General features: G+C 36.9%; 1 protein-coding gene across 12 annotated transcripts in view; it reads right to left on the bottom strand.

Moving 5' to 3' along the window:
* PKP4 (plakophilin 4) overlaps positions 1-13,667 on the bottom strand; it is a 247,690-nt gene that overhangs the window by 83,529 nt on the left and 150,494 nt on the right. The window lies entirely within an intron of this gene.

Consider the following 13,667-nt stretch of genomic DNA (forward strand, 5'->3'; position numbering starts at 1 on the left):
CATACATACATACACTATGCCTAGAAAGAAGTCTAAAAAAGTAAAAACCAAAGTAATAAGCAGCTATCTCTGTGGGGCACAATTAAAAGAATTTTTCTTTTAAACATTTGCACTTTTTTTTTGAAATCAGAATAAAATACATATTGAAGTATTTTCATGGCGTTGATTAAATTTAAGGAAAAGGTGTGTGACTTTGGGCTTAAGGAAACACTATAAAATAAAGGACTTGGAACAGAGGAAGGGAACAATCCTTTCAATGCAATAGTTCTAAGATTTTAATTTCTTTTAGCCCCTGGCTACCCTCCCCATGTCACTAAGTGGTTACTAGAACTCTTGCTGGTTAAAAACTGGAGGTTGAGTAAGAACTCCCTGAACTTCAATTCTGTGAGTGATTTGCCTTTTCTTCACCAGAGGCACAGCAGGCCACATTCCAGGACCTTGAAATTAGCAGCAAGTAGGGAGCATGCTCCCAAAGAATGGAGTCAATCAGCTAATGCTAATCTTCAGCACTTCAGTGATGTCCCTTATCTGATGCACTCCTGAATTCCACAGGACTGATGAGATGGAAAAAAGGTGAAAATCTGGTCAAATACCAGTAAGGGCACATTTGTCCTGCTCCTGAGGGTACTTTATCTTTGATTCTAACAGTGGCTCCTTACACCTAATTTCAACTTCTCTGGAATCTTTGTCTTTTAGTTCTGTTATCTAAATTAGTTTTCTACGCACAGAGGTTGGTATTTATTCAACTGTGTTCCCATCAAGATGTTCACATTTTTTTTGCCAATACTAAAATACACGATGAATTAAACTGCCATCCAGAAATGATTAATATGTCAAGTTTCTTAGAAATATCATGAAAGTCTACTAACTATCTTCTGAGTTTAAAACTTACAGTAACTTTAATGAAACACCTCTGCAAGACTTTTTAATCTCGAAATTATAGATCATAGGATATAATTCATGATAATTGATACAACTGGGCAAAGGCTGTTTCTCTTTTGCTCGTTTTTGTGCCGAGTACCTAGTATATTGCAGGTGCTTGATATATATTGTTCTTGTAACACAAATTGTAAAAAAGTAATACCGAGTACTTCATTGTTCTGAAAGATCAGGTATAAAAAAATCAGTTATTACGTTGCTTAAGCAAGTCACCTTATTCTCCTCTACTGAAGGAAGGAAACTCCAGTAGCCTCATTGTGTCACAAGCAGGCAAACAGCATTTTTCTGCTGAAAGGCCTCTTTCATCACCAATAAGGCATTCCCAAGTGAAGGCAATGGAAAGCCTCAGTTCATATTATCTTCCCCTACTCTAAGTTAGATACAAGATAAAAATCATTAGGAAACTGAGCTAATATTATGATTAAAAATAAGCAAAAGTGTCATGGTATATTTTGATGACTATACAGAGGTGGATAAAGGCAGGTTTTAGTTGTTTGTATGAAAAATAATACAATACAGGCACCGTGCCCACAATGACTCAATCCCATTCCCTTTATTTCTCATCTTGTATTAATAAACACAAGAATAAACTCTTTTTTATGTAATCACAACTGTAAACCTCCTTTTGCTGACCTCTTATCTTCAGCCCAATTGTCTTCACACTAACCCTACAGGTCTGTTAAAACTGGTCATTGCTCTAGCCAGTTTGGCTCAGTGTATAGAGCATTGGCCTGTGGGCCAAAGGGTCCCGGGTTCGAGTTCGATTCCGGTCAAGAGGCACATACTTCAGTTGCAGACTCCTCCCCAGCCCTGGCTCATGCAGGGGGCAACCAACTGATATGTGTTTCTCTCACATCAATATTTCTCTCTGTCTTTCCCTCTCTCTTCCACTCTCTAAAAATCAATGGAAAAATATCCTCGGGTGAGGATTTAAAAAAAGTAAAAATAAAACTGGTCATTATACATACCATTTAGAACAAACTATTTCTTTTAGAATCACTCACTTCAAATGATTCGCAATTGTTCACTATTCTGGAATTTGGAGATCAGACACTAAATATGTGCAATTTTGAAATGTTAAGTCACGGACTGTAACTTGCTTTTAAAAAGTTTTGAATTTTTTTAAAAACTGAATTTATTGGGGTGATGTTGGTTCACAAAACCATGCAAGTTTGAAGTGTGCAACTCAACGAAGCATCATCTGTGCACTGTTTTGTGCGCCTACAGCTCTAAGCAGTCACTTTCCGTCCTCATTTTCCCCTTTTGCCCACCTCCACCTACTCCCACACCCCCTTCCTTCCAGCTATCACCACACTGTTGTCTGTGACTGATGTGTGTGTATGTATGTATATGTGTGTTTATATACACAAACACACACACACACACACACACACACACACACACACACACACACACATATATATATATCACATTTTGTTTTATTTTTGCTTAATCCCTCTGAATCATTAAGTCACTGAATATAACCTGCTTTTATTAGATTTAGGGGCAACTCCCTATTAGAAAGGCTTCTTCCCTGTCTCCCTCTAACCATCTATTCCTCGAAACACTTCCCCAACTTTTATTCAATGTCCACAATGTGTCTACGGGCACCGTGCCCACAATGACTCCATCCCATTCCCTTCATTTCTCATCTGAAGATGCCAAGTAGCTTGTGTTCAGGAGCTTCCAGTGGAATGTGAAACACATTTTCAAATACAAAAACTGAATCATACATAATAACTTCGTTTCAGTGGGAAGATGTATTCACATTTTCCAATAACTTAATTATCAACAACCTTCTAGAATGAAATCCATTCATAAATGAAGTTGGGTACTGTCTAATCAGTGAACAGCAATTAAAAGCAAATTAATCGGCAAATTAATAAATCAAGGCTATTCATTTTAATAAAAACAATGTTCGTTTTCGGGAAGATGCATGCCTTCATAGCATTACATGAAAATATGTAGTAAATAAAGCCTTTTCAAAATTTAGTTATTGACTATTCACAATCAATCACAATAGCAACAAAAACAAATGCTCTTCCTCCAAATTCACAATCATCCCAGGACCAAGGCTCCTCTCTGTACTCTCTTTATCATGGAATCAGACCCTGGACAATCAATCGTCTATTAGATAAAGACTGGTTTCCTTCTTCCTAAGAAAGGACCACTTGATCTCAGCAACCAGGAAAAGTGAAACCATGACGTGACAACATACTCATAATCAAAGTTTATTATTTCTATGTGTTATGGTTTAAAATTGTCCTGAAAGTGGTACACAATACGTCCATAACTTGAACTAAGCAAAGCATTATAAATGGGAGAGGGCAAAGAGACTCTTTTCATATTTATTAACTAGAGGCCCAGTGCACGAAATTTGTGCACTAAGTAGGGTCCTTAGCAGCTGCCAGCTAGGTACTCCCTCTGGCCGCCTGCCACAGCCAGCAGGGCCCCCCCCCACCCCCACCCCAGTTGAACTCCCAGACAAACTCCTAGTGGAGGGGACAATTTGCATACTATGCTTTTATTATATAGGATAAAGAAAGGGCACCTGAATTAAAAATGTCTTTCATGTAAGATGCAGCTGCCCCTGACCCACCAGCAGCAGAGCCTAAGGTTCCTTTCCAACAGTGGTGATGGATGTGTGCCAATCCAGCTGTACCCTAAACCAAATCACTTGTGTGGCCAACAGAAGGAGCAAACAAAACAGCTATAGGGAGGTAGGCCTGATACTGCATGGAACACAGGAAAGAACAAAGGCTCAGTTTGAACATATATTCCCTCTCAATGACACTTCGCCTAAAAAAACTGGCTATGGCCACAAAATGTCCTTTCACACTTTTAGTCTTAAAAAAAAATCACACGCAACAGGGACAGCAAAGTGTGGTCTAGCAGGTCGATCTGGTTTCCATGGGCTGCTGGCAAGTGTAGAGTACAATGCATAACCAGTCACTGTGGGGGACATTTGTGATCTCATTACTGACTCTACTTTGTTCTCACCCTTGCTTTCTTCATTCCACTTTTCCCTTATACTACTCTACCATATTTTTGAACCCGTAGAATGTCGTCCCAATATGCCAAGGTTGCAGGTTCAATCCCTGGTCAGGGCACATACAAGAATCATCAATGAATGCATAAATAAGTGGAATAACAAACTGCTCTCTCTCTCTCTCTCTCTCTCTCTCTCTCTCTCTCTCTCTCTCTCTCTCTCTCTCAAAATCAATCAATAGATTAAAAAACTGAAGAAAAAAAACACAGCAATTTAAAATAAATTCCAGGAAAAGGTAAGATATAAATAAATATTATGAGCAGTCTCCGAAAGAGAAAATTATGTATTTGAGCACAGCAAAAACATGAAAGGAACAGGAAATTCTAGATAATAGCCCTTTCAACAATTCAAGTAACTTTCATAGGGATTGGAGGTGAACACATTTTAGATGATGTTAAATATTCTTTGACAAAAGCATTTTGTGTTAGTGCTTTGAATCCATGAATAAAAGATCCAGAAGACCATATGGGAAGGGGAAGATCAAAAAGGATATAGTAATAGACAAAAATGAGACAAATAGTTCCCTGTGGTGTCTCCCTGTATAAATTATACAGGGAGCATGACTTCTGTTTAAGCCCATCCCACAACAGGTTTTCCAACCAGTCAAAGTAGAAATTAGAATAGAAGTGTTTTCTAACATTTCAGTTGACATTTGAAAGAGTGAAAGTAACTGAGATGAAAATAATAAAATGGCTAAACACAACAGCAGACTCTCTTTCCTAAGTATCCTGCATAACTCAGGACGTTATTTATGCAAAGGTCAGCCTTAGAATATAGACTACTGCAAATTATATGCGTCCTTGGACTACAAAACGTTATTGTTTCCCTCATTTCTATTCTTCCAAAACCCTCCAAAGGTGAAGAAAACAGAAAGAAAAACAATTTTTTTAAAAATTTAAAATAAAGAAGACACACGAACGTGCTTTTTTTTTTTCTTTCTAAAAGAAATGTATAAAACAATTCAAATCTTCACTTTTAAATAAAGCTAGCACTGGGAAGGAGGCGGGCAGGGGTCCTGTTCTTCTCTTTGCTTTACGTGAGACGGAGCCCAGGACTAAGCTGTTGAGATACCCTGGCTAGAATCCAAACCCTTTAAATTTCATCATTATGAATAGCTTTATGATGCATGCAATTTCATTTTGTACATTATTTAGAATTTAAAGTGCTTTGAAAAGTCTAAGTAAATATTTCCTTAAAATAAATTTTAAGATATCATATGCTTAAATTTTTTATTAAACTCGTACTCCCTTGATTTATCCTGTTCAGATACTCAAAAGCAAAAGCTTTATTGACATTCAATTATTTGATATTCATGTAAAGGCACTATCAAATTTAGTGTGTTTAAAGGTGAAATTACCTAGCCCCCGGGGCCAGATGGCTCAGGTGTTTGGAACATCGTCCCATATACAAAAAGGTTGTGTGTTGGATTCCCAGTCAGGGCACCTACCCAAGTTTCGGGTTTGATCCCTGGTCAGGGTGTGTACTGGAAGCAACCCACCGGTGTTTTCCCCTCTGTTTTTTCCTCTCTCTCCTTTCCACTTTCTAAAATCATTAAGCATATCCTCGGGTGAGGATTAAAAAAATATATAAAAATATAAAAATGCTATTACCCAGAGTAAGAATTTACTTTTATAAACAATAGAGTTTCTTCAACTTGAGAAAAATTTTATTCTCATTTTGAGTGTAAAAACCAAGAACATAATATATTTCTTAAATTTCTGCTTTGATTTTGAAGGAAATTATCTTTCTCAAGGTGTAACAGCATTTTCAGCTCTTGATTCATGGACAAACATCATAAAACAGCAGTTTTAGTGAGGAAGGAGAAATGAATTCACATGTGGGCCAGAGTATAGACCCAGGGTCATCAATAACTGTCCTGGAAAAAAGAATGGATACATATAAGGATACAGTCAACATTTGGCATAGCAGAATGCTACGTTTCTAAGTATTAAGAAGTACGGGATCTCGGAAAGTGGTTTTAGAATGCTTCAAATCTCTTCCCAACACTCCCATGGATACATAATCTGTCCCACGTTTTCTTACTACCATTGTTCCCTTCTCTTCTCTATTTATCATCAACACAAATGTGTACATTTTCCAAACTACTGAACAGGGGAATGAAAAGAAAAAAGACTGAAAGAATAAATGAGAAAGAATGATAATAATGATAATGGAGGAACAGGGTAAAGTCTCTCAAAACCACATTTTTGAGGCATAACAGGATCCGTAAACACTATTCAGTGGTTGAACAGGCACCCTCCATGGCAACTAGACTAGGGAAGTGGTTGGAAAATTGCTTTAAATTCCCAGATTTAAGGTCCAGTATTCTTTGGAGAGACATGAAGAGAGGAACAATGGTTTGTAATGAGAAAAGTGGTTGATCAACTTTATCTCTCGTCCCCCTGTTGCTCCCTCTCCCAGTCATTGCCACCATGAGCTAACATTATTGATGGGAAAGGCATTATTGGGGTATATGGAGCATACTGTGTAGCTTCACAATTTATTCAATTTAAATGATTTTTATCTAAACTATTGAAAAGAAGATCCATCACTCAGATTAAGAAATATAACAATCTTCATTCCATAAAAGTGAAATAAATTTTAACTATAGTTTCAGTCAGAAAACTAAGAATCAAATCATTTAGCATTTAAAAATATTTTTTACACAGCACTTAAGTGTGCAGAAGCACACACATATATAGAAGAGAGAACAGTATCGGGAACCCCCATGTATTCAGTAGACAGCTTTAACAAAAGAAGTGAAAACGTGGTCACACATATTTCACTGTATCTTCACCCACTAAGTACTCTGCATTAGAAGATTTTGAAGTAAACTGCAGACATCTCATCACTTCATAACATCTTATCAATAAATAACATTACCACATGTATAAGTAACAGCAAAATTCTTAATATCAACAACTATCTAGTCAGTATTAAAATTCCTTGTTTCATTTTTAAAAACAGTTGATTTGTTTGAATCAAGATCAAACAAAGCTCCACACATTGTATTTGTTGCTGTCTTTAAAAATCTGTTTTAATGTACAGTTTCAAAAATGTCAGCTCATAGGAAATACAGAGACAGAAGAACATGTTACATATCATTGTTCTGATACATTAGCTAGATCCAGTCCATCAGGAATTCTATAGGGCAAGTGAAATAATTCCACATTAAAAAAAAAAAAGTGAGAAAAAAGGAGGATGGTTGAGCAATTTTGGGGAAAGAATGTGTCATAGGTGATGTCATGTACTTTCCAGTGTATCATATCAGGAAGCACTAACTGCTGGTTGTCTCCTGTTAGGTGACACTAACATAGGGAGACCAGTGGTTTCACATGCTGTGAGCCTGATCCACTCACTGTAGAATTTCCCATCATCTTTTCAGCTAACAATTTTAGAAATGGCGATCACTGATCTAGACACATTATTTTGTTAGTAGTTGCAAAATTCACCCAAGAGTTTAACTTCTGGACTTATTCTTAATATGTTACTCTAGTCAATAATATAATTTCTACCTTTTTGTTTATGTTCATATGGAATATAATAAAATACTGTTGCACTTAACGATTTACAAATAAGTTTTTACTGAAAAAGTATTTTCCTGATTCAGAAAACAGATTTTGTACTGCCTACGCACTGGTGCTTATATCATGGTTAAGGTAACTTGAACTTTCTCTGGGGCTCAAATAGCACCATTATTGAAAATGTAACTAAAGAGGGTCTGTGGTAGATTAACCTTTAATTGGCATGTTCTGAAGCAGAGACTACACATCACAGGCTCCTAGAATAATTGGCTGTTTTTTGTTCCTTTCCAATTAAATAAAAAAGACTAAAAGAAATTAACACACACATATTCTCTAAAGACATTCCTCCTTAGATTATAAGCAGTTTATTAATGCAAACCAAATGTATCTAAACTATCTGACTGCGGTTAAAATGTACAGTTGTTTAATATAAGATTTTTTTTTTTTTTTTAGCTGTGAAAATCTATAGCCTACAGGCTTTTTCTCCTGCCAGTTTTAGAGTGCTTTTTGCCATATTTAATTGTGGAATAACACAATAGCAGAGTAGAAAAATCTATGCAAGAAACAGATTAGATTGATTTGTTATTAAATAGATTGTGAAGCCTTAGGGAGGACAGCTATAATAACAATTCAGTCACTACAGAGCCTGGCGAATTTGTCAGTTGTTTTTTATCCCCCTTGGCAGATGTGCCATGTTCATTTTTACAGCAGCTGATTAACTGCTGCAAATGTACTCATAGATGGCTCTCACATTTAGGCAATCACATTTCAAATTTCCCTTTCTATACATCACGGGTTTAGAGCTCTACAAGTAGTAGTTCTCTGAAAGGTTAAGGAGAATGTGAACTTTACATCAACCTTTCTTTATTTCACGATGGAGGTTACAGTGATTAGGTGAAGGAATGGTAAACCTTCCCCCTTAAAATAATGAACTGCAGAATATGTTTTTCAAATTGTTTTCCAAAATCTCTGAATTAATATCTACTTGACTTCTTGTAACATGTTTGTGTAGATCGAGAACAGAAACAGTAGCCACTACAGACGCCACAAAGGAGAGACAGAATAATGGTGGTGGAGATGGGACTGGGACCAAGGGGTTTTACAATGGTCTCTGTTTAGTAAGCATGGTTTTATACAGACTGTGTCTATTTGGGGTGGTAGAGTGGAGTTAAGTGAGGTGAAATTTTCTTAAAACACTTACTGACATTCCAGGGGAAAATCAATAGAAGAGCACTATTTTTAGGGGAAAATATCATCCTCATGTTAAATTCATGTATGCAATAATTAAAACCAAAGCAAACTAAAACACAAAAACCCCCACCAAAATGGAAACCCTACTAAACAGAAGATAATGGGCACAAAACATCTAGCACAAGTGTCTGCTATGCAATAGGTGCTCAATGGCTATTGTTCTCTTCCCCTGTAATATAATTATAAAAAAGTATTTCACCTAAGGATATGAGAAACAAAGACACCAAGATAAGGCTTCCTGGGAAAGTCAGGACAGAGAATGTAATCTGATCAACACAGCGCTCTTCACAAAATTAAAAATAACAAAATGCTGACATATATTTATGCTGCTACTAAGGTATTTGTCATTTTGCTAGTTATGCATAATGAGCTCTTCTGCAAAACTGGAAATTTCTAGGCTTTTGTATCTTTGTATCTCTATAATAAAGAATAGACATTATTATTTACTGAGTAAATTTAGAAGATATCATAAACATTTGCAGAGAAAAAAAAAACAGAGTCACTCAAGGAAATGTGAAAATAGAAAGTACTGTTAGTATATTAGTATCATTTGTTTGGGCTTTCACTTACCCTAAGTTGCAGATCTAGATAATTTAGTATCTATTATATCTCATATATAGAAGGTTGTTTCTTTTACATACTTGTCATAATACTAAAATATTTTCATTCTAAAAATAGATTAATATGGTATATTTTGTGTTATGATAGATATACTGTACTATTTTAAGATAAACATGCCAGAGTTATTTCAGTTAAAAATAAACAAAAACAAACTAAAGATAGAACCAAAAAGAATAAGCAAGATTACTCATTCATCTAATGAGCAAAATGGAACTGGAAGTATGGATACATGGAACAGACTGGCTAGTAACTGAGGGGATGGGAGTGAGGGTGAGTGGCTAGTAACTGAGGGGATGGGAGTGAGGGTGAGTGGATAAAGAAGGTAAAGGGATTAGCTAAAAGATATATATGCATATCCCATGGATATGGATAACAGTTTGGTGAAGGCCAATGGAGAGGGAGGGGGAGAGAGGAGGGGAAATGGAGGTGGACAAAGGAGAGAAAAAAGGGAAATATTTGTAAAAATGTCAACATTAAAAATCTTAAAATAATAAAAGGCTAATATGCAAATTGTCCCCTCCACCCGGAGATCGACAAGGAGTTTGACCAGGGGCAGGGCCAGCTGGCCAACCACCCGTGGTCTCTCCCCCCTGCCTGATTGGTCTCTCCACCCATGCACGAATTCGTGCACTGGGGCTCTAGTTTTTAATAAAAAAATGAGAAGACAAGCATAGACTGAGAGAAAATATATGCAAAAGACATTAGATAAGGACTTATCAAAAATATACAAAGAATCATTAAAATGGAACAATATTGAACTCTATTAAAAAATGGACCAAAGACCTGAACAGACACCTTACCAAAGAAGATATACAAATGGTAAATAAGCATATGAAAGCTACAAATTAAAACAATGAGATACCACTATACACCTATTAGAATGCCCAAAATCCAAAACACTGACAAGTATTGACAAGGATGTGTAGCAACAGTAACTCTCATTCTCTGCCAGTGGGAATGTAAAATCATAGAGCCACTTTGGAAGACAGTTTGGTGGTTTCTTATAAATTAAATATACTCTTACTATATGATCCAGCAGTCAAACTCCTTGGTATTTACCCAAAGGAGGTGAAAACTATCCTATTTAATAAAAGGGTAATATGCAAATCGACTGAATGATGGAACGACTGGTCGCTATGACGGGCACTGACCACCAGAGGGAGTGCCACTCAGCCAGAAGCTGGGCTAACGGCTCATGGCTTACCACTGGTGAGTGCAGTGGTGGTGGCAGAGCCTTTCCCACCTCCGCCACAGTGCTAAGGATGTCCGAGGGCTCCAGGACTGCGAGAAGGCACAGGCTGGGCTGAGGGATCCCCCCGAGTGCATGAATCTCTTGTACCAGGCCTCTAGTATCCACATAAAAGCCTATGTTAAGAAAAATGGCGGCAGAGTAGGAGGATGCTGCATGGACATGCTCCCAGGAACAAACTGGAATTACAACTGAAATACGCAAAGGCTTCCTAAATAATCAATTGAAAACTCACAGGAGAGAACCCTGATACCCAAGGACCGAAGGTGGAGACAGCAGAGACTGGTAGGAGGGAAGGAGGCTCGAAAGGGCTGGCTGGGCACCCAGAGATGGCAGCTGAAATCCTGGAGAGACATCTCAGCTATGGGGGGGTGCCACTGAGAACTCTGGGATCTAATCCTGAAGCTGGGCTCCCCAAACTGAGGAGGGTAACCACATAACATCTAGCTGTAAAAAGCAGTGGGGTACTGTCTGCCAGGGAGTGGCAGCTGAAAGTTCGGGCACCCTCTTAAAGAGCCAATGCACAAAAATTCCCTGTGAAGCCACCCACCTTGTAGTCTTGCAGAGGGAGGGTAAAGTGGACTGACTGGAGCTGTGAGACCAGAACCCAGGACTGGGGACTCGGGGGATAGAGCTCAGAAGGCAGACACCCCAAGTTTCCTGGACTGAGTCATTCCCTCACACAGCGGAGGACATCCTTCCCACAAAGACATCTGTCTTCACTGGGGAGCAGACAGTTGACACACCCTATTGGAAAACACCTTGCCCTGAGGCCACTTAAGAAATTAAAAGTAACAATTAGCCTCCAGGCAGAAGCAACTGCCCCACTCTGTTGAAAAAACTCTCACCACACCTGAGGATGACTGCCTGGGGGTAATTCAAGTTGGAATCCTATTAGTCTATAGACAGAGGTGGTCTCTGGAGGCTTTGAGTCTTAGCCTGATCCAATTAGTCAGAAACAGCCTTTAACACTGTCCTGCACTAGAGACTGAGGTATAAAGGATCTACCTAAAACATAGTCACAAATCCAAACAGACAACCAAAATGAGGAAACAAAGAAACAACCCCCAAATGAAAAAACTAGTGAATTCTCCAGAAGAAGAGATAAATGAAGCAGAGATAAGAAATTATCTGAAATGGAGTTCAGAGTAATGACGTTAAAAATGCTCAATAGTATGAAAAAAGATATAGTAACTATGAAAAAAGAACAGTCTGAGATAAAGAATGACATAACACAAATAACATAACAATATTAGAATGGTAGGTGTGCCAGAAGAGACAGAAAGGGAGAAAGTAATAGAGGTATTTGAAGAAATAATGGTATAAAACTTCCCTAACCTGGTAAAGGAAAAAGTCACACTAGTTCAGGAGGCACAGAGAACCCCAAACAAGAAGAACCCAAACAGACCCACACCTAGACACATCATAATTAAAATGCCAAAAATTAAAGACAAAGAGAGAATCTTAAAGGCAGCAAGAGAAAAGAAAACTGTAATATACAAAGGAGTTCCAATAAGGCTGACACCTGATTTCTCATCAGAAACTCTATAAGCAAGAAGGGAATGGCATGAAGTACTCAAGGTAATGGAAAGCAAGGAACTGAGACCAAGATTACTATATCTAGCAAGGCTATCATTCAAAATAGATGGTCAAATAAAGAGCTTCCCAGACCAAAAAAAAAAAAAAAAAAAAAAAAAGGCTAAAGGAGTTCATCATCACCAAACCAGCATTACAAGAAATGCTAAAGAGATTGATGAGAAAAAGAAACAGAGAAACCTAGCCATAAGAATTAAAATGGCTATAAATAAATACCTCTCAATAATAACCCTACATGTAAATGGCTTAAATGTTCCAATCACAAGGTGTAGGGTAGCTGAATGGATACAAAAACATGACCCAACTATATGCTGTCTACAAGAGACTCACCTCAAAACAAAAGACACACACAGGATGAAAGTGAAGGGATGGAAAATTTTTTTCCAAGCAAATGGAAAATAAAAATAAAAAAGCTGGAGTAGCAATACTCTTATCTGACAAAATAGACTTTAAAAGAATCATGCTAAGCGAAATAATCCAGTTGGAGAAAGATAAATATCATATGATCTCACTCATTTGTGGAATATAATGAACAACATAAACTGATGAACAAAAATAGAGCCAGAGGGGGGGAAAAATATACTAGAATATAATAGAAGTAATCCTGTTATTTGCAGATTTTTAATATTTCCTACAACTTTTGTGATATCATACTATGTCAGTACAGTTTTGGTAATATTATTATACTTAAAATCCTTTTATTCTTGAAATATTAATGTTTATTGCATGTAGTATTATTATATGTAAGATAATTTTTCTTGAATAATTGGTGTTTATTGCATGTAACATTATATTTAAAATCATTTTTCTTGAGATATTAATGTTTATTGCATATAACATTATTATATATAAAATAGTTTTTCTTGAAAAAAAAAACTGGAAAAAAAACCCTATGTTAAGATCTTTATGGAAACTTTACTCATAATTGCTAAAAATCAAAGCAATCAAGATGCCCTTCAGTAGATAAAAGGTAAATAAATTGTGGTGCATCTAGACAACATAATATTATTCAGTGCTAAAAAGAAATGAGCTTCAAGCTGTGAAAAGACGTGGAGGAACTTTGAATGCTTATTACAATTTGAAAGAAACTGACTGATAAAGCCACCTATTGTATGATTCTAACTATATGATATTCTTATGAAGAAACTAGAGACAGTAAAAAGATTTTTGTTGCTAGGAGTTATAGGGGAGAGAGGAATAAACAGATGGAGTAAAGATGATTTTTAGAGCAGAATTAAACTCTTCTGTATGATACTATAATGGTAAATATATACCATTATTATATTTCTCTAAATCCATAGAATGCACATCAAAAATGAACCCTAATGTAAACTATGAACTTTGGGTGATAATGATGTGTAGGTTCATCATTTGTAACAAATATACCATTCTGGTGGGGGATACTGAGAGAGAGAGGCACGGGTGTGGCAGGGAGTAT

This window comes from Myotis myotis, unplaced genomic scaffold, assembly GCF_014108235.1.
Source record: "Myotis myotis isolate mMyoMyo1 unplaced genomic scaffold, mMyoMyo1.p scaffold_m19_p_8, whole genome shotgun sequence".
Taxonomy (NCBI): Eukaryota; Metazoa; Chordata; class Mammalia; order Chiroptera; family Vespertilionidae; genus Myotis; species Myotis myotis.